Consider the following 18,845-nt stretch of genomic DNA (forward strand, 5'->3'; position numbering starts at 1 on the left):
GGACGGACATGTAGCTAAGACCAACTTTATTGTTTGTAAAAGTATGTGCTTCAGCGAAAAGGTAGCTTATATATTAGAAAATAATCAGTTAGCAGTGAAATAGCGAGCCAATTTAACGTTAGCGTGGCAAAGTTAAGCCTGTCAGTGTCATTCCTGATCGAGGTGAAATGTGTTATAAATGTGTAATAATATTCCGACTACTGGGTTTACTTGTTGAGACCTAGGATATTGTACTACTACTGTGTGGAGTCGAAATTTGAAGTTTAACTGTGCTTTAGATGCTGTTTAAAAACGTGATGAGCCAACTTGGCTCACACGACGCTGAAGTTGGCTTCCGATTCGGCACTTAAGGGGAAAGTTAAGGGGAAATTAACTTATTGTGCAGTGCGACTGTTTGTCCACTGATTGTCTGTTTTTTGTGACACTTCTTGATGTGAAAACGTTTTAGACATTTTAGGTAAGACATCAGCTTTGCCTGACACCTACGATTGTATCTGTGAAACTTTTATTTTATTTGTGAAAATGCTAAAGGGGAGATTTCACTATTTTTGTTTTACACCAAGACCTCATTAGACCAGTTCCAGATCAAAAACCACTGTACCTAGACCTCTCAAATCTGGACTGGATTGATGTACAGACCCTGAAGATTCATAAAAACACAGTCGAGGAAGGAGAGAGGTCGGCGCTGCGTTGCTACAGTGCCCAGCTGCAGCACAGTTTCGACCAGCTGACATCTTGGGCTCACACTGGTCGACACTTACACCGTGCCCAGGGAGTACACAGGTAAGTCATAAATCTGTCTGAGGTGTCTGTCGTTTAACACCTGTCTCTGTGTGTCTCTGTGTGTCTCTCTCTCTATGTGTGTGTGTGTGTGTCTGTGTGTGTGTACGCCCACAGGGGAATTCATTGGGGTGGAGTACCTGTTCTCCCAGAAGGGGAGACAGGACCTGGACGATCCTGACGCTCCAGGAGGGACTGATGAGGAGGAAGTGGGAAGGGGCAGTGATGGGGGGTTCGAGGGGGAAGAGGAGCCAGAGGAGATTTGTCTCCTCGAACACCACGGTGCTCTCCTTCAGTCCTCAAACCTTGATAAATGACCTAAATGATGAACTGATTAACAACATTGGTGATCACTGCTCTGTCAAATCACTAATCAATTAATAATAGTTGTTTCCTTACTAAACCTTAATCTTTTTAACACCTTTTTAAAATTGATATAATCTAATTAATAAAATCTATAAAATCCCCAAGCAACCATATTAACTAGTCATTACAGTGCCAATTCTTTCCTACTAAGATTCATTTATATTTTTATTTTTTACAAAACACAGAACACATTTCAAACTCAGGAATGTAACTCATTATGTTTATAGTCAATAAAACTTTAAACAGACACATTTTTAAAATGTAAAAAAGGTTTAGATTAAACATGAAATATTTCTTTTTGACCACTTAATTTACTCACAACATCTCCTGCTACCACTCTGATCATATTCCCTTCCTCAATGCTCCACTAGGAAACAATGAACGGTCATCAATGACAGAGAACATATGAACTGAATCATTATTCTCTGTCAGCTTCACGCTCAGAAGAAAATATCACAACTCATCATCGTGGTTAGCGAGACCAAACACTTTAGAAACACATTTCTCAAGTCAGAAACTATAGAAATGATCCCTGAAAGTATAGTCTTAGTGAGATTGAGGGTGAACACAGCAGGTCATTCACAGGACTACCGTTCTCACTCAGGGTTCCTCTCTGCTGTCTCCTCCAGTTGCTGTGTGACAACATAACACAGCCAATCACTCTACTGGCTGACTGACTGTGACAGCACACAGATAGAGGAGAACAGCAGAACTGAGTGATGATTAAGAAAAAGCTTGTATCAAAGTAAAATACTCATTCCTCTCACTGACTGGAAGAAGAAAGGCTGTTAAAGTCTCAATAAACATTCATTTTACTATAAAGACTTATTTTTTATTTTACAATAAAGGCTGCATGAGATCATTTTAGGCCACTGATCTATTTGATAAATGATCTAAATGATTAACTGATTAACAACTTTGGTAATCACTGCTCTGTCAACCCACTAATCAATTAGTTATAGTTGTTCCCTCTCTAAACCTTAATCTCTTTAACCCTTTTTTAAATTCAAATATAATCAAATTATTAAAATCTGCAAAATACTAATGATGGCAGTGCGACAGTGAAGCTTCAATACATGCTTCAAACCCTGAACTACAACTCCATAGAACTACAGCTTTAAAGCTTGCTTTGTTGCGAAAAAAATCAAATGACATAAAACATCCTGCAACTGGTTCATTGCCTGAATGAATCAGCTGACTGGATCACGTCCAATAAGGTGATTCACTGGCACTGCCTTGTCTCGATTCTGACAGGCGACAGGTTGAGACGGTTTGGAATTTGAGCACCTTTAACACTTTATAACCGCTCTAAACAATGCACAATTTGTGGGTTGTAGTAGTAGGTGCGTGGTTGCTGTTGAGTTGTTGGTATTGCGTTTGTATTGGATCATAATGGGCGTTCTGATATGTGGGTCAAGTGGTTCAGCGATTCACCAAAGCTTAATTTGCCCATTACTACCATCAATAACAAGCACCACGCACCTACATTAAAGTCTCTATGTCTTCTGTTAGAATAAAAATGATCTATGATATATTTAATATGTCTTTTTAATATAATTAACAAATAGACCTTAACAGGCCTTGTAGGTCAGGTCACAATGAACACCGGACCCCACCAGCGTGTCGTCCAGGCCCCTCGTGGTCTGGGGACTGCCCTCGACCATCCTACGCCTGTCGATGGCGTGGTTGTGCACCATGAGGGCATTCTGCTTACTACTGCCCCTTTGTCTCTCTCTCCCTCATGGGACACAATGATGTTCACGGTGTATCCCATGTCGTTTCCGAGCAGCCACCAGAACGTCTGACGTGGTCCCTGTACTGATCGGTGGGGTCGCCTCCCTTCTTCACCACCCTGTCCTTTGCCTCACGGCACACCAGTCTGGGGTTCTTAACCTTAAGTGGCAGTGGCAGAGACCCCGTTCTGGTCGCGGGTAAAGGCCAGCGCCTCCTGAGAGGCCCGGAGGGTCAGGTTGGGGGTCGCTGGCTCAAAGCAGAAAACGGGCTGCATTTTCTAGAAAGACAAGAAATAAGATTTAAATCACTAATCTGCTAATACACATGCACTGTTTACATCCTACTAATAGTCTATTACTGTACACAGTAATACTGTGCCCATTCATTAACATACATTAAACATCGGTTAAGGTTTAGTATTAAATAAATAAGTCAATTAGTCAATAAGTGTATATTACTGTATGAGTGTGAAGCATGCAGTTAATAATGATTTAGTTCACTGTTTTTTGTCATTGATGATCACCTCTATCTGTGTGCTGTCACAGTCAGTCAGTCAGTACAGTGATTGGCTGTGTTATGTTGTCACACAGCAACTGGAGGAGACAGCAGAGAGGAACCCTGAGTGAGAACGGTAGTCCTGTGAATGACCTGCTGTGTTCACCCTCAATTGAATTAAGACTATACTTTCAGGGATCATTTCTATAGTTTTTGACTTGAGAAATGTGTTTCTAAAGTGTTTGGTCTCGCTAACCACGATGATGAGTCGTGATATTTCCTTCTGAGCGTGAAGCTGACAGAGAATAATGATACAGTTCATATGTTCTCTGTCATTGATGACCGTTCATTGTTTCCTAGAGGAGCATTGAGGAAGGGAATATGATCAGAGTGGTAGCAGGAGATATTGTGAGTAAATAAAGTGGTCAAAAAGAAATATTTCATATTAAATCTAAACCTTTTCCACATTTTAAAAATGTGTCTGTTTAAAGTTTTATTGACTATAAACAATAATGAGTTACATTCCTGAGTTTGAAATGTATTCTGTTTTGTAAAAAAAAAAATATATAAATTAATCTTAATAGGAAAGAATTGGCACTATAATGAATAGTTAATATGGTTGCTTGGGGATTTTATAGATTTTATTAATTAGATTATATCAATTTTAAAAAGGTGTTAAAAAGATTAAGGTTTAGTGAGGAAACAACTATTATCCACTTCACAAATAGATCTACAAGAAACCTTCTGTGAATACCTCAAAAATAATAAGCTGAGGTTCGCTGAAGATTTAACTGCTGATGACAAAGCAATGCAAAACAAGTTGTGGCCCATGATTGAAGCTGCAAAGAAAGAAGGAAAGAAAGCACATATTGCAGGTACCTGTGTCATCATTGATGGAAAAGAGGTACGTCCAGAGCAACTTGATCGATCCCAGATGACCACTTCACCCACTGGTGCGGCTCCCCACACTTAAAAAACTACATCATCCTCTACTTTTACATCTCACACACAAGACTGTTCATGATATCCTCCAAGATGATTATTATATTTTGTGTGGACATCACCCTTTTGCACTATTGCACATAGGCTACTTGTAACTGTTCGTGAAGTCTGCTGGGGGATGCTGAAGATCTATCTCTGAATTCAAGACAATATGACATAGACTGTGGCTCATTACTACAGTGATGGGGGACAAGGAAAGAAATTAGAAATGTAAAATTTACTTTTTGTAATTGAAAGACTCTTTTTCATTTTCTCCCCCTTAATTTCTTTTTTCTATAATTTAAGAGCAGAATAAATGAAGCCACTTTCTACTGATATTATCTACTTCATGTGGAGATTGTTTAACACTGGATTAGGGATGGGGCCGATCCGATCCAGTATCGGCATCGGACCGATACTGGCGTAATTCACGGATCGGAATTTCCCGATCCAACCTGCGGAGATATGATCCATGAGCTATGTCTGCGCTTTAACGTTGTCTGCTGAAATGACTCCACAAGTGATCCCTGCCGGCCAGTCTGCAGCTGGCTGCAAACTGTGGAATGGATTTCCTGAACGGAGGTTATGAGACACGCCCCCGCTCAGGAAATCCATTCCGCAGTTTGCAGCCAGCTAGCACAGCCGTGATTCAGAGAGGCAGAAGCTCCCTCGCATCATACAACGCTAGGAACACAATCAAACATTTAAAAAAGCACCACACGAAAGAGCACAAGGATTTTTTTAGCTAGAGGGCAGAAAGATAAAAGGAGCTGTCAGGAATCACTTCTGGAGTCATTCCAAAAACAAGGTAAACTCCAGGCAGACAACGTGAAAGCTAAAGGGATTAGAGTGTGTGTGTGTGTGTGTGTGTGTGTGTGTGTGTGTGTGTGTGTGTGTGTGAGTGTGTGAGATGTTTACACTTATTGCACTTTGACAGTTTGGGAATTTGATAAATATTGGCTGCAGAGAGATTTGTCATTGAGAGACAGAATTTTGCTAACCAAAGCTGAGGGACTATCCCGTCTTACATATGCTGCTTTATCTCTTGATGTTAATAAAAAGTTCTCAAAAAACATTGATAAGATGCTATTTAACTTTGTATGGCGAAACAAAAACCATTACATAAATCAGTAATAATAATTCATATGATAAGGGTGGTCTTCACTTTTTAGACTTTCACACTTTGAATAATACATTCAAAATTAATTGGCTAAAACAATTCATCAAGAACCCCTCTTCAATTTGGAACTTCATACCAAACTTTATTTTCTCTAAATTAAGAGGCCTAAATTTCCTTTTATTTTGTAATTACAATATTGAAAAAAATCAAATCATCAATATGAAAGCTGTAAAAACTTTGAATTTATGTACACTTTACAGTGTTTTTATATGAAAGCTTGCCTCTGTATTGTTGTAGCCCCCGGCAGCGTTTTGTTGATGTGTTGATTTGTATTGCACCATGTTGACTTAATAAAGTTTCTGAAGAAAAAAAAAGAATGACACACAAATTCTTGAAGCAGTCCTTATTTAGTTTGTTTGGCTCAGAGTTGTGTTGAATGGCTCCTCTGGCTTCAGGATTTCTAACTTTAATAACTGAGATGGACACAACTGTCACGGTTCGGTTATTTATTGAGAAAATGAAACATAATGTGAAATGATGGTATTCCAGAAATTCAAGGGTTTAGTATTATTACTGATTTAAGTGTTTTAAATTAAAATACAAGATGGCGCCATGAACGGTCTCCTCGGTGTGTACATTGTTTTTTCTTGTTTTGTTTGCAAATTCAGTTTTCTGCTGTGATACCCGGAGCTCTTTCACTAGAGAAGAGCTCATGAACATCAGGGGAACAACTCCATCTGATAATGGCTAATGTCCCAATAAACATTAATAATACTTCAAAGCCTTATTGTTTTTTTACAATAAAGGCTGCATGAGACAACTTTAGGCCACTGATCTATTTGATAAATGATGAACTGATTAACAACATTGGTGATCACTGCTCTGTCAAATCACTAATCAATTAATAATAGTTGTTTCCTCACTAAACCTTAATCTTTTTAACACCTTTCTAAAATGGATATAATCTAATTAATAAAATCTATAAAATCCCCAAGCAACCATATTAACTAGTCATTATAGTGTCAATTCTTTCCTACTAAGATTAATTTATATTTTTCATTATTTTTACAAAACACAGAATACATTTCAAACTCAGGAATGTTACTCATTATTGTTTATAGTCAATAAAACTTTAAACAGACACATTTTTAAAATGTGGAAAAGGTTTAGATTAAAAATGAAATATTTCTTTTTGACCACTTTATTTATTCACAATATCTCCTGCTACCACTCTGATCATATTCCCTTCCTCAATGCTCCTCTAGGAAAACAATGAACGGTCATCAATGACAGAGAACATATGAACTGAATCATTATTCTCTGTCAGCTTCACGCTCAGAAGGAAATATCACGACTCATCATCGTGGTTAGCGAGACCAAACACTTTAGAAACACATTTCTCAAGTCAGAAACTATAGAAATGATCCCTGAAAGTATAGTCTTAGTGTGATTGAAGGTGACACAGCAGGTCATTCACTGTAAAGTTAATGTCACTCAGGGTTCCTCTCTGCCATCAAAACCCTCCTCCAGTTTCTGTGTCTCGTCCATTCAGAAAAGAAGGTAACCTGCTGGATGCAAGTCTCAAAATACACTCAGAGAATGATCATCAATGACAAAAACCAGTGAACTAAATCATTATTAACTGCATGCTTCACACTCAAACAGTAATATACACTGTTCAGTATCATAATTACTGTCATTATTTCCCCCTGTCAACTGGCCATTTAATTGACTTATTTATTTAATACTAAACCTTAACCGATGTTAAACAGGCTATTCATGGTTTCCCAACATTATCACTTCATGCAAATTATATTACTTAATATTCATAATAAATTATAAGATTCATTGCAATTACTGTTATTTTTTGACATACCAACCAACACCACTCTGATCATATTCCCTTCCTCAATGCTCCTCTAGGAAACAATGAACAGTCATCAATGACACAGAACATGAACTGTATCATTATTCTCTATCAGCTTCATGCTCAGAAGGAAATATCACGACTCATCATCGTGGTTAGCGAGACCAAACACTTTAGAAACACATTTCTCAAGTCAGAAACTGTAGAAATGATCCCTGAAAGTATAGTCTTAGTGTGATTGAGGGTGAACACAGCAGGTCATTCACAAGACTACCGTTCTCACTCAGGGTTCCTCTCTGCTGTCTCCTCCAGTTGCTGTGTGACAACATAACACAGCCAATCACTGTACTGACTGACTGACTGTGACAGCACACAGATAGAGGTGATCATCAATGACAAAAAACAGTGAACTAAATCATTATTAACTGCATGCTTCACACTCAAACAGTAATATACACTGTTAAGTATCATAATTACTGTCATTATTTCCCCCTGTCAACTGGCCATTTAACTGACTTATTTATTTAATACTAAACCTTAACCGATGTTTAATGTATGTTAATGAATGGGCACAGTATTACTGTGTACAGTAATAGACTATTAGTAGGATGTAAACAGTGCATGTGTATTAGCAGATTAGTGATTTAAATCTTATTTCTTGTCTTTCTAGAAAATGCAGCCCATTTTCTGCTTTGAGCCAGCGACCTCCAACCTGACCCTGCGGGCCTCTCAGGAGGCGCTGGCCTTTACCCGCGACCAGAAGGGGGTCTCTGCCACTGCCACTTAAGGTTAAGAACCCCAGACTGGTGCGCCGTGAGGCAAAGGACAGGGTGGTGAAGAAGGGAGGCCACCCCACCGATCAGTACAGGGACCACGTCAGACGTTCCGGTGGCTGCTCGGAAACGACATGGGATACACCGTGAACATCATTGTGTCCCATGAGGGAGAGAGAGACAAAGGGGCAGTAGTAAGCAGAATGCCCTCATGGTGCACAACCACGCCATCGACAGGCGTAGGATGGTCGAGGGCAGTCCCCAGACCATGAGGGGCCTGGACGACACGCTGGTGGGGTTCGGTGTTCATTGTGACCTGACCTACAAGGCCTGTTAAGGTCTGTTTGTTAATTATATTAAAAAGACATATTAAATATATCATAGATCATTTTTATTCTAACAGAAGACATAGAGACTTTAATGTAGGTGCGTGGTGCTTATTATTGATGGTAGTGATGGGCAAATTAAGCTTTGGTGAATCGCTGAACCACTTGACCCACATGTCAGAACGACCTCTCTTCTTGGCTGGCTCCATTATGATCCAATACAAACGCAATACCAACAACTCAACAGCAACAACGCACCTACTACTACAACCCACAAATTGTGCATTGCGGTTATAAAGTGTTAAAGGTGCTCAAATTCCAAACCGTCTCAACCTGTCGCCTGTCAGAATCGAGACAAGGCAGTGCCAGTGAATCACCTTATTGGACGCGATCCAGTCAGCTGATTCATTCAGGCAATGAACCAGTTGCAGGATGTTTTATGTCATTTGATTTTTTTCGCAACAAAGCAAGCTTTAAAGCTGTAGTTCTATGGAGTTGTAGTTCAGCTTCACTGTCGCACTGCCATCATTATTATTTTGCAGATTTTAATAATTTGATTATATTTGAATTTAAAAAAGGGTTAAAGAGATTAAGGTTTAGAGAGGGAACAACTATAACTAATTGATTAGTGGGTTGACAGAGCAGTGATTACCAAAGTTGTTAATCAGTTAATCATTTAGATCATTTATCAAATAGATCAGTGGCCTAAAATGATCTCATGCAGCCTTTATTGTAAAATAAAAAATAAGTCTTTCTAGTAAAATGAATGTTTATTGAGACTTTAACAGCCTTTATTCTTCCAGTCAGTGAGAGGAATGAGTATTTTACTTTGATACAAGCTTTTTCTTAATCATCACTCAGTTCTGCTGTTCTCCTCTATCTGTGTGCTGTCACAGTCAGTCAGTCAGTCAGTAGAGTGATTGGCTGTGTTATGTTGTCACACAGCAACCGGAGGAGACAGCAGAGAGGAACCCTGAGTGAGAACGGTAGTCCTGTGAATGACCTGCTGTGTTCACCCTCAATCACACTAAGACTATACTTTCAGGGATCATTTCTATAGTTTCTGACTTGAGAAATGTGTTTCTAAAGTGTTTGGTCTCACTAACCACGATGATGAGTCGTGATATTTCCTTCTGAGCGTGAAGCTGATAGAGAATAATGATTCAGTTCATATGTTCTCTGTCATTGATGACCGTTCATTGTTTCCTAGAGGAGCATTGAGGAAGGGAATATGATCAGAGTGGTAGCAGGAGATATTGTGAATAAATAAAGTGGTCAAACAGAAATATTTTGTGTTTAATCTAAACCTTTTCCACATTTAAAAAATGTGTCTGTTTAAAGTTTTATTGACTATAAACAACAATGAGTTACATTCCTGAGTTTGAAATGTACTCTGTGTTTTGTAAAAAAATAATGAAAAATATAAATTAATCTTAGTAGGAAAGAATTGGCACTATAATGACTGGTTAATATGGTTGCTTGGGGATTTTATAGATTTTATTAATTAGACTATATAAATTCTAAAAAAGTGTTAAAAAGATTAAGGTTTAGTGAGGAAACAACTATTATTAATTGATTAGTGATTTGACAGAGCAGTGATCACCAATGTTGTTAATCAGTTCATCATTTAGGTCATTTATCAAATAGATCAGTGGCCTAAAGTTGTCTCATGCAGCCTTTATGGTAAAAAAACAATAAGACTTTACAGTATCATTAATGTTTATTGGGACATTAGCCATTATCAGATGGAGTTGTTCCCCTGATGTTCATGAGCTCTTCTCTAGTGAAAGAGCTCCGGGTATCACAGCAGAAATCTGAATTTGCAAACAAAACAAGAAAAAACAATGTACACACCAAGGAGACCGTTTGTGGCGCCATCTTGTATTTTAATTTAAAACACTTAAATCAGTAATAATACTAAACCCTTTAATTTCTTGAATACCATCATTTCACATTATGTTACATTTTCTCAATAAACAACCGAACCATGACAGTTGCGTCCATCTCAGTTATTAAAGTTAGAAATCATGAAGCCAGAGGAGCCATCCAACACAACTCTGAGCCAAACAAACTAAATGAGGAACGCTTCACGAATTTGCATCATCCTTGCGCCTATCGATTTCAGAAGCTGTTATTGGCTCATCTACAAATGAAACAGGCCAATGGGGTTGTCTTGACCCGCACCCATTGGTCTGTTTCATTTAGGTGCTGTGCTGTTGAGACCTAGGATATTGTACTACTACTGTGTGGAGTCGAAATTTAAAGTTTAATTGTGCTTCAGATGCTGTTTAAAAACGTGATGAGCCAACTTGGCTCGCACAACGCTGAAGTTGGCTTCCGATTCGGCACTTAAGGGGAAAGTTAAGGGTGATTGTCTGTTTTTTGTGACACTTCTTGATGTGAAAACGTTTTAGACATTTTAGGTAAGACATCAGCTTTGCCTGACACCTACGATTGTATCTGTGAAACTTTTATTTTATTTGTGAAAACGCTAAAGGGGAGATTTCACCGTTTTTGTTTTACACCAAGACCTCATTAGACCAGTTCCAGATCAAAAACCACTGTACCTAGACCTCTCAAAACTGGACTGGATTGATGTACAGACCCTGAAGATTCATAAAAACACAGTCAAGGGAGGAGAGAGGTCGGCGCTGCGTTGCTACAGTGCCCAGTTGCAGCACAGCTTCGACCAGCTGACCTCTTGGGCTCACGCTGGTCTACACTTAGAGTACACAGGTAAGTCATAAATCTGTCTGAGGTGTCTGTCGTTTAACACCTGTCTCTGTGTGTCTCTGTGTGTCTCTCTCTCTCTCTCTGTGTGCGTGTGTGTGTGTGTGTGTGTACGCCCACAGGGGAACTCATTGGGATGGAGTACCTGTTCTCCCAGACGGGCAGACAGGACCTGGACGATCCTGACGCTCCAGGAGGGACTGATGAGGAGGAAGTGGGAGGGGGCAGTGATGGGGGGTTCGAGGAAGAAGAGGAGCCAGAGGAGATTCATCTTCTCGAACACCACGGTGCTCTCCTTCAGTCCTCAAACCTTGATAAATGACCTAAATGATGAACTGATTAACAACACTGGTGATCAGTGCTTTGTCAAATCACTAATCAATTAATAATAGTTGTTTTCTCACTTAACCCCTAATCTTTTTAACACCTTTTTAGAATTGATATAATCTAATTAATAAAATCTATAAAATCCCCGAGCAACCATATTAACCAGTCATTATAGTGCCAATTCTTTCCTATTAAGATTAATTTATATTTTTCATAATTTTTTTACAAAACACAGAATACATTTCAAACTCAGGAATGTAACTCATTATTGTTTATAGTCAATAAAACAGACACATTTTTAAAATGTGGAAAAGGTTTAGATTACATATGAAAAGTTACTTTTTGACCACTTTATTTATTCACAATATCTCCTGCTACCACTCTGACCATATTCCCTTTCTCAATGCTCCTCTAGGAAACAATGAACGGTCATCAATGACAGAGAACATATGAACTGAATCATTATTCTCTGTCAGCTTCACGCTCAGAAGGAAATATCACGACTCATCATCGTGGTTAGTGAGACCAAACACTTTAGAAACACATTTCTCAAGTCAGAAACTATAGAAATGATCCCTGAAAGTATAGTCTTAATGTGATTGAAGGTGAACACAGCAGGTCATTCACTGTAAAGTTAATGTCACTCAGGGTTCCTCTCTGCCATCAAAACCCTCCTCCAGTTTCTGTGTCTCGTCCATTCAGAAAAGAAGGTAACCTGCTGGATGTAAGTCTCAAAATACACTCAGAGAATGATCATGAATGACAAAAACCAGTGAACTAAATCATTATTAACTGCATGCTTCACACTCAAACAGTAATATACACTGTTCAGTATCATAATTACTGTCATTATTTCCCCCTGTCAACTGGCCATTTAATTGACTTATTTATTCAATACTATACCTTAACCGATGTTAAACAGGCTATTCATGGTTTCCCAACATTATCACTTCATGTAAATTATATTACTTATTATTCATAATAAATTATAAGATTCATTGCAATTACTGTTATTTTTTGACATACCAACCAACACCACTCTGATCATATTCCCTTCCTCAATGCTCCTCTAGGAAACAAGGAACGGTCATCAATGACAGAGAACATATGAACTGAATCATTATTCTCTGTCAGCTTCACGCTCAGAAGGAAATATCACGACTCATCATCGTGGTTAGCGAGACCAAACACTTTAGAAACACATTTCTCAAGTCAGAAACTATAGAAATGATCCCTGAAAGTATAGTCTTAGTGTGATTGAGGGTGAACACAGCAGGTCATCCACAGGACCATTGTTCTCACTCAGGGTTCCTCTCTGCTGTCTCCTCCAGTTGCTGTGTGACAACATAACACAGCCAATCACTCTACTGACTGACTGACTGTGACAGCACACAGATAGAGGAGAACAGCAGAACTGAGTGATGATTAAGAAAAAGCTTGTATCAAAGTAAAATACTCATTCCTCTCACTGACTGGAAGAATAAAGGCTGTTAAAGTCTCAATAAACATTCATTTTACTATAAAGACTTATTTTTTATTTTATAATAAAGGCTTCATGAGATCATTTTAGGCCACTGATCTATTTGATAAATTATCTAAATGATTAACTGATTAACAACTTTGGTAATCACTGCTCTGTCAACCCACTAATCAATTAGTTATAGTTGTTCCCTCTCTAAACCTTAATCTCTTTAACCCTTTTTTTAATTTAAATATAATCAAATTATTAAAATCTGCAAAATACTAATGATGGCAGTGCGACACTGAAGCTGAAATACAACTCCATAGAACTACAGATTTAAAGCTTGCTTTGTTGCGAAAAAAATCAATTGACATAAAACATCCTGCAACTGGTTCATTGCGTGAATGAATCAGCTGACTGGATCGCGTCCAATAAGGTGATTCACTGGACTCCTTGTAGATTCTGAGGTCAGATTGAGATGGTTTGGAATTTGAGCACCTTTAACACTTTGTAACCGCTCTAAACAATGCACAATTTGTGGGTTATAGTTGTAAGTGCGTTGTTGCTGTTGAGTTGTTGGTATTGCGTTTGTATTGGATCATAATGGAGCCAGCCAAGAAGAGAGGTCGTTCTGACATGTGGGTCAAGTGGTTCAGCGATTCACCAAAGCTTAATTTGCCCATCACTACCATCAATAATAAGCACCACACACCTACATTAAAGTCTCTATGTCTTCTGTTAGAATAAAAATGATCTATGATATATTTAATATGTCTTTTTAATATAATTAACAAACAGACCTTAACAGGCCTTGTAGGTCAGGTCACAATGAACACCGAACCCCACCAGCGTGTCGTCCAGGCCCCTCGTGGTCTGGGGACTGCCCTCGACCATCCTACGCCTGTCGATGGCGTGGTTGTGCACCACGAGGGCATTCTGCTTACTACTGCCCCCTTTGTCTCTCTCTCCCTCATGGGACACAATGATGTTCACGGCGTATCCCACATCGTTTCCGAGCAGCCACCGGAACGTCTGACGTCTGACGTGGTCCCTGTACTGATCGGTGGGGTCGCCTGCCTACTTCACCACCCTGTCCTTTGCCTCACGGCGCACCAGTCTGGGGTTCTTAACCTTAAGTGGCAGTGGCAGAGACCCCCTTCTGGTCGCGGGTAAAGGCCAGCGCCTCCTGAGAGGCCCGCAGGGTCAGGTTGGAGGTCGCTGGCTCAAAGCAGAAAATGGGCTGCATTTTCTAGAAAGACAAGAAATAAGATTTAAATCACTAATCTGCTAATACACATGCACTGTTTACATCCTACTAATAGTCTATTACTGTACACAGTAATACTGTGCCCATTCATTAACATACATTTAACATCGGTTAAGGTTTAGTATTAAATAAATAAGTCAGTTAAATGGCCAGTTGACAGGGGGAAATAATGACAGTAATTATGATACTTAACAGTGTATATTACTGTTTGAGTGTGAAGCATGCAGTTAATAATGATTTAGTTCACTGTTTTTTGTCATTGATGATCCCCTCTATCTGTGTGCTGTCACAGTCAGTCAGTCAGTACAGTGATTGGCTGTGTTATGTTGTCACACAGCAACTGGAGGAGACAGCAGAGAGGAACCCTGAGTGAGAACAATGGTCCCGTGGATGACCTGCTGTGTTCACCCTCAATCACACTAAGACTATACTTTCAGGGATCATTTCTATAGTTTCTGACTTGAGAAGTGTGTTTCTAAAGTGTTTGGTCTCGCTTACCACGATGATGAGTCGTGATATTTCCTTCTGAGCGTGAAGCTGACAGAGAATAATGATACAGTTCATATGTTCTCTGTCATTGATGACCGTTCATTGTTTCCTAGAGGAGCATTGAGGAAGGGAATATGATCAGAGTGGTAGCAGGAGATATTGTGAATAAATAAAGTGGTCAAAAAGTAACATTTCATATGCAATCTAAATCTTTTCCACATTTTAAAAATGTGTCTGTTTAAAGTTTTATTGACTATAAACATAATGAGTTACATTCCTGAGTTTGAAATGTGTTCTGTGTTTTGTAAAAAAATAATGAAAAATATAAATGAATCTTAATAGGAAAGAATTGACACTATAATGACTAGTTAATATGGTTGCTTGGGGATTTTATAGATTTTATTAATTAGATTATATCAATTCTAAAGAGGTGTTAAAAAGATTAAGGTTTAGTGAGAAAACAACTATTATTAATTGATTAGTGATTTGACAGAGCAGTGATCACCAATGTTGTTAATCAGTTCATCATTTAGGTCATTTATCAAATAGATCAGTGGCCTAAAGTTGTCTCGTGCAGCCTTTATTGTAAAAAAACAATAAGGCTTTACAGTATCATTAATGTTTATTGGGACATTAGCCATTATCAGATGGAGTTGTTCCCCTGATGTTCATGAGCTCTTCTCTAGTGAAAGAGCTCCGGGTATCACAGCAGAAAACTGAATTTGCAAACAAAACAAAAAAAAAACCAATGTACACACCAAGGAGACCGTTCGTGGCGCCATCTTGTATTTTAATTTAAAACACTTAAATCAGTAATAATACTAAACCCTTTAATTTCTTGAATACCATCATTTCACATTATGTTTAATTTTCTCAATAAACAACCGAACCGTGACAGTTGTGTCCATCTCAGTTATTAAAGTTAGAAATCATGAAGCCAGAGGAGCCATCCAACACAACTCTGAGCCAAACAAACTAAATGAGGAACGCTTCACGAATTTGCGTCATCCTTGCGCCTATCGATTTCAGAGGCTGTTATTGGCTCATGTACAAATGAAACAGACCAATGGGGTTGTCACGACCCGCACCCATTGGTCGGTTTCATTTAGGTGCTGTGCTGTGATTCGCCTACCCCACAGCCACGTTCAGTGTCATTATCATTGAGCGGACGGACATGTAGCTAAGACCAACTTTATTGTTTGTAAAAGTATGTGCTTCAGCGAAAAGGTAGCTTATATATTAGAAAATAATCAGTTAGCAGTGAAATAGCGAGCCAATTTAACGTTAGCTGGCAAAGTTAAGCCTGTCAGTGTCATTCCTGATCGAGGTGAAATGTGTTATAAATGTGTAATAATATTCCGACTACTGGGTTTACTTGTTGAGACCTAGGATATTGTACTACTACTGTGTGGAGTCGAAATTTGAAGTGTAAATATGGTTTAAATGTGTTAACAGGACGCCTGATGTTTAATGTTATGTTAATGAATGGGCACAGTATTACTGTGTACAGTAATAGACTATTAGTAGGATGTAAACAGTGCATGTGTATTTGCAGATTAGTGATTTAAATCTTATTTCTTGACCATCACATGCCGCCCTGCTCGCTGACGCCATGGAGGTCGACTCGTGCAGGGATGCCCCACCAGCCGTGCCCCCCTTCTCTCTCTCCCAGCCACCGGAACGTCCCCTTCAGGAGAACACCTGTGGGAAGAGGTCAGCCCCCGGCGCACAGGTATGCTCAGCGATGACTTATTGTGTTGTAGTGTGTGTGTCTGTGTTACCTTCGGTTCAGTACACTAACGGTCTGACACTGCTGTGTGTTTCAGCTCCTACCACGTGGCTGGAGGCTGACGCTCCTCGAAGAGCAGCACGACTGGGTGGGCCGGGCACTGCTCAGGAGGGCACCCAACGCGCAGGGTGTCCTCACATCTGAACTCCGCCTGTGGTGGCACCCACCAGGTGCCCGGCCCCTCTACACCCAGCCACCCGCCACAGCCCACCCCTTTTTCCAGAGGCTCTTTTTCCTGTGGGTACCATACAGGATGTGGGCGTACCAACTCTGCTGCCCCACCGTGTAATGTTTGTTTTGTCATGTGTCTAAATTGTTGTTGTGTTGCTGTGTCACACAGATCACCAAAAAGCTTGTGGGCGGTGCTGCTGGGACGGCCGCTTGCTTCACCAACGTCGGCAATGAGTACGGGCAGGTGCTCATGTCCGTCGTCACCGCAGCTGAGGGGGACGGACTTGTCCACATGGTGGCCGGACTGATGCGATGATACCGCGAAGCCAGAAAGGCCCCTCCAAAGGTCTTGTACGTGGACCTGTGCCACCGTGGGACAGTGTAAAACATCGCAGCTGTTCCACGAGTGGCACGAGCTTGTTGTCAGGCTTGACGTGTAGCACCTCATGCAGCGTTTCGCCAGAGCGGTGACTACCGACAGCCACCAGCTCTACAGCCTCTTCATGGCGAGGCTTTCCTTTGCCATTTTTGAGTGGGACGCCGAAGATGTGTCCCGCCTGAAAGAGGCCAAGCAGTCTGACGAGAGGAGGGACGCCCAGGAGGTCAAGCTGTCCGCCAAGGAGCTCGCCCGTCACTGCCGGTGCCGCACCAGGGGTGCAGCGGAGACGGAGCGGCTGGTCCAAGAGGTGCTCGACACCTTCTGGCACATGACAGACAGCATGGGCGTCCCTTTGATCAACCGCGCCCGCATGGAGGAGATCTGGAGCAGGCAGCACCGGCACCTCGACTGCATCCAGGACCCTGCGGGAGTGGACCTCTACACCAAGACGGGAGAGCTCACCAAAGGCGGGGTGAAGCTCCACTTCCCTCGAATCTTTCCACCTGCACCTTTGCCGCTTCATCCCAGGTAAGTACATGTGTGGTTTACAACACAGACTCAATTATGTATTTGTGTGTTTATTTTGGAGGGAGGGATTTGTAAATATTGTGTATAGTGTATTTACTTTTTCAATTGTGTTTGTTAAATAAATATTGTGTATATAGTTGTCTTAATTGTTTTTATTTTAAATAAACTTTTCTTTTTTAAACCAATGCTTTCTCCTGCTTCTTTCTGCCTTTAAGAAATTAAATAAATATAGGGAAGACTAGGTATCTAGACTAGGTGCCTGATATCACTAAATCCCCACAAGTTACCGTCACACAATACATCATTCCCTCTCCTCACTTAAAACTAGGGTCAAGGGGTCAAACCAGGGTCAGGTTCAAAGAAACCTTTGAGGTTTACCTGGAGACTAGGTGTCTGACAATGGGCCTCAAATGGACAGTCTAAAACAACGGGGTGCCGAGGCTCCTTCCCGTCTCACCTCCTAAAATAAAGGCTGCATGAGACAACTTTAAGCCACTGATCTATTCGATAAATGACCTAAATGATGAACTGATTAACAACATTAATAGTTTAACAACAATAATAGTTGTTTCCTCACTAAACCTTAATCTTTTTAACACCTTTTTAAAATTGATATAATCTAATTAATAAAATCTATGAAATCCCCAAGCAACCATATTAACTATTCATTATAGTGCCCATTCTTTCCTATTAAGATTCATTTATATTTTTCACAATTTCTTTTTACAAAACACAGAATACATTTCAAACTCAGGAAAGTAACTCATTATTTTTTTTATAGTCAATAAAACTTTAAACAGACACATTTTTAAAATGTGGAAAAGGTTTAGATTAAACATGAAATATTTCTTTCTGACCACTTTATTTATGCACCATATCTCCTGCTACCACTCTGATCATATTCCCTTCCTTAATGCTCCTCTAGGAAACAACGAACGGTCATCAATGACAGAGAACATACGAACTGAATCATTATTCTCTGTCAGCTTCACGCTCAGAAGGAAATATCACGACTCATCATCGTGGTTAGCGAGACCAAACACTTTAGAAACACATTTCTCAAGTCAGAAACTATAGAACGATCCCTGAAAGTATAGTCTTAATGTGATTGAAGGTGAACACAGCAGGTCATCCACAGGACCATTGTTCTCACTCAGGGTTCCTCTCTGCGGTCTCCTCCAGTTGCTGTGTGACAACATAACACAGCCAATCACTGTACTGACTGACTGACTGTGACAGCACACAGATAGAGGTGATCATC

At 40.0% G+C, this 18,845-nt stretch overlaps 9 non-coding genes across 9 annotated transcripts; 3 read left to right on the forward strand and 6 right to left on the reverse strand.

The window, feature by feature from the left end:
* Positions 1-1,478: 1,478 nt before the first annotated feature.
* LOC127355653 (small nucleolar RNA U3) lies at positions 1,479-1,694 on the reverse strand. The gene has a single exon (XR_007881800.1). It is a non-coding gene; the product is annotated as a small nucleolar RNA U3 (small nucleolar RNA).
* Positions 1,695-3,554: 1,860 nt separating this feature from the next.
* LOC127355659 (small nucleolar RNA U3) lies at positions 3,555-3,770 on the forward strand. The gene has a single exon (XR_007881806.1). It is a non-coding gene; the product is annotated as a small nucleolar RNA U3 (small nucleolar RNA).
* Positions 3,771-6,702: 2,932 nt separating this feature from the next.
* On the reverse strand, positions 6,703-6,919 carry LOC127355655 (small nucleolar RNA U3). Its single transcript, XR_007881802.1, has one exon. It is a non-coding gene; the product is annotated as a small nucleolar RNA U3 (small nucleolar RNA).
* A 441-nt stretch (positions 6,920-7,360) lies between these two features.
* On the reverse strand, positions 7,361-7,574 carry LOC127355670 (small nucleolar RNA U3). The gene has a single exon (XR_007881817.1). It is a non-coding gene; the product is annotated as a small nucleolar RNA U3 (small nucleolar RNA).
* Positions 7,575-9,471: 1,897 nt separating this feature from the next.
* Positions 9,472-9,687, forward strand: LOC127355658 (small nucleolar RNA U3). The gene has a single exon (XR_007881805.1). It is a non-coding gene; the product is annotated as a small nucleolar RNA U3 (small nucleolar RNA).
* Positions 9,688-11,875: 2,188 nt separating this feature from the next.
* Positions 11,876-12,091, reverse strand: LOC127355665 (small nucleolar RNA U3). The gene has a single exon (XR_007881812.1). It is a non-coding gene; the product is annotated as a small nucleolar RNA U3 (small nucleolar RNA).
* A 442-nt stretch (positions 12,092-12,533) lies between these two features.
* LOC127355654 (small nucleolar RNA U3) lies at positions 12,534-12,749 on the reverse strand. The gene has a single exon (XR_007881801.1). It is a non-coding gene; the product is annotated as a small nucleolar RNA U3 (small nucleolar RNA).
* Positions 12,750-14,649: 1,900 nt separating this feature from the next.
* Positions 14,650-14,865, forward strand: LOC127355663 (small nucleolar RNA U3). Its single transcript, XR_007881810.1, has one exon. It is a non-coding gene; the product is annotated as a small nucleolar RNA U3 (small nucleolar RNA).
* A 3,605-nt stretch (positions 14,866-18,470) lies between these two features.
* Positions 18,471-18,685, reverse strand: LOC127355672 (small nucleolar RNA U3). The gene has a single exon (XR_007881819.1). It is a non-coding gene; the product is annotated as a small nucleolar RNA U3 (small nucleolar RNA).
* Positions 18,686-18,845: the final 160 nt, after the last annotated feature.

This window comes from Dicentrarchus labrax, unplaced genomic scaffold, assembly GCF_905237075.1.
Source record: "Dicentrarchus labrax unplaced genomic scaffold, dlabrax2021, whole genome shotgun sequence".
NCBI classification, from domain to species: domain Eukaryota; kingdom Metazoa; phylum Chordata; class Actinopteri; family Moronidae; genus Dicentrarchus; species Dicentrarchus labrax.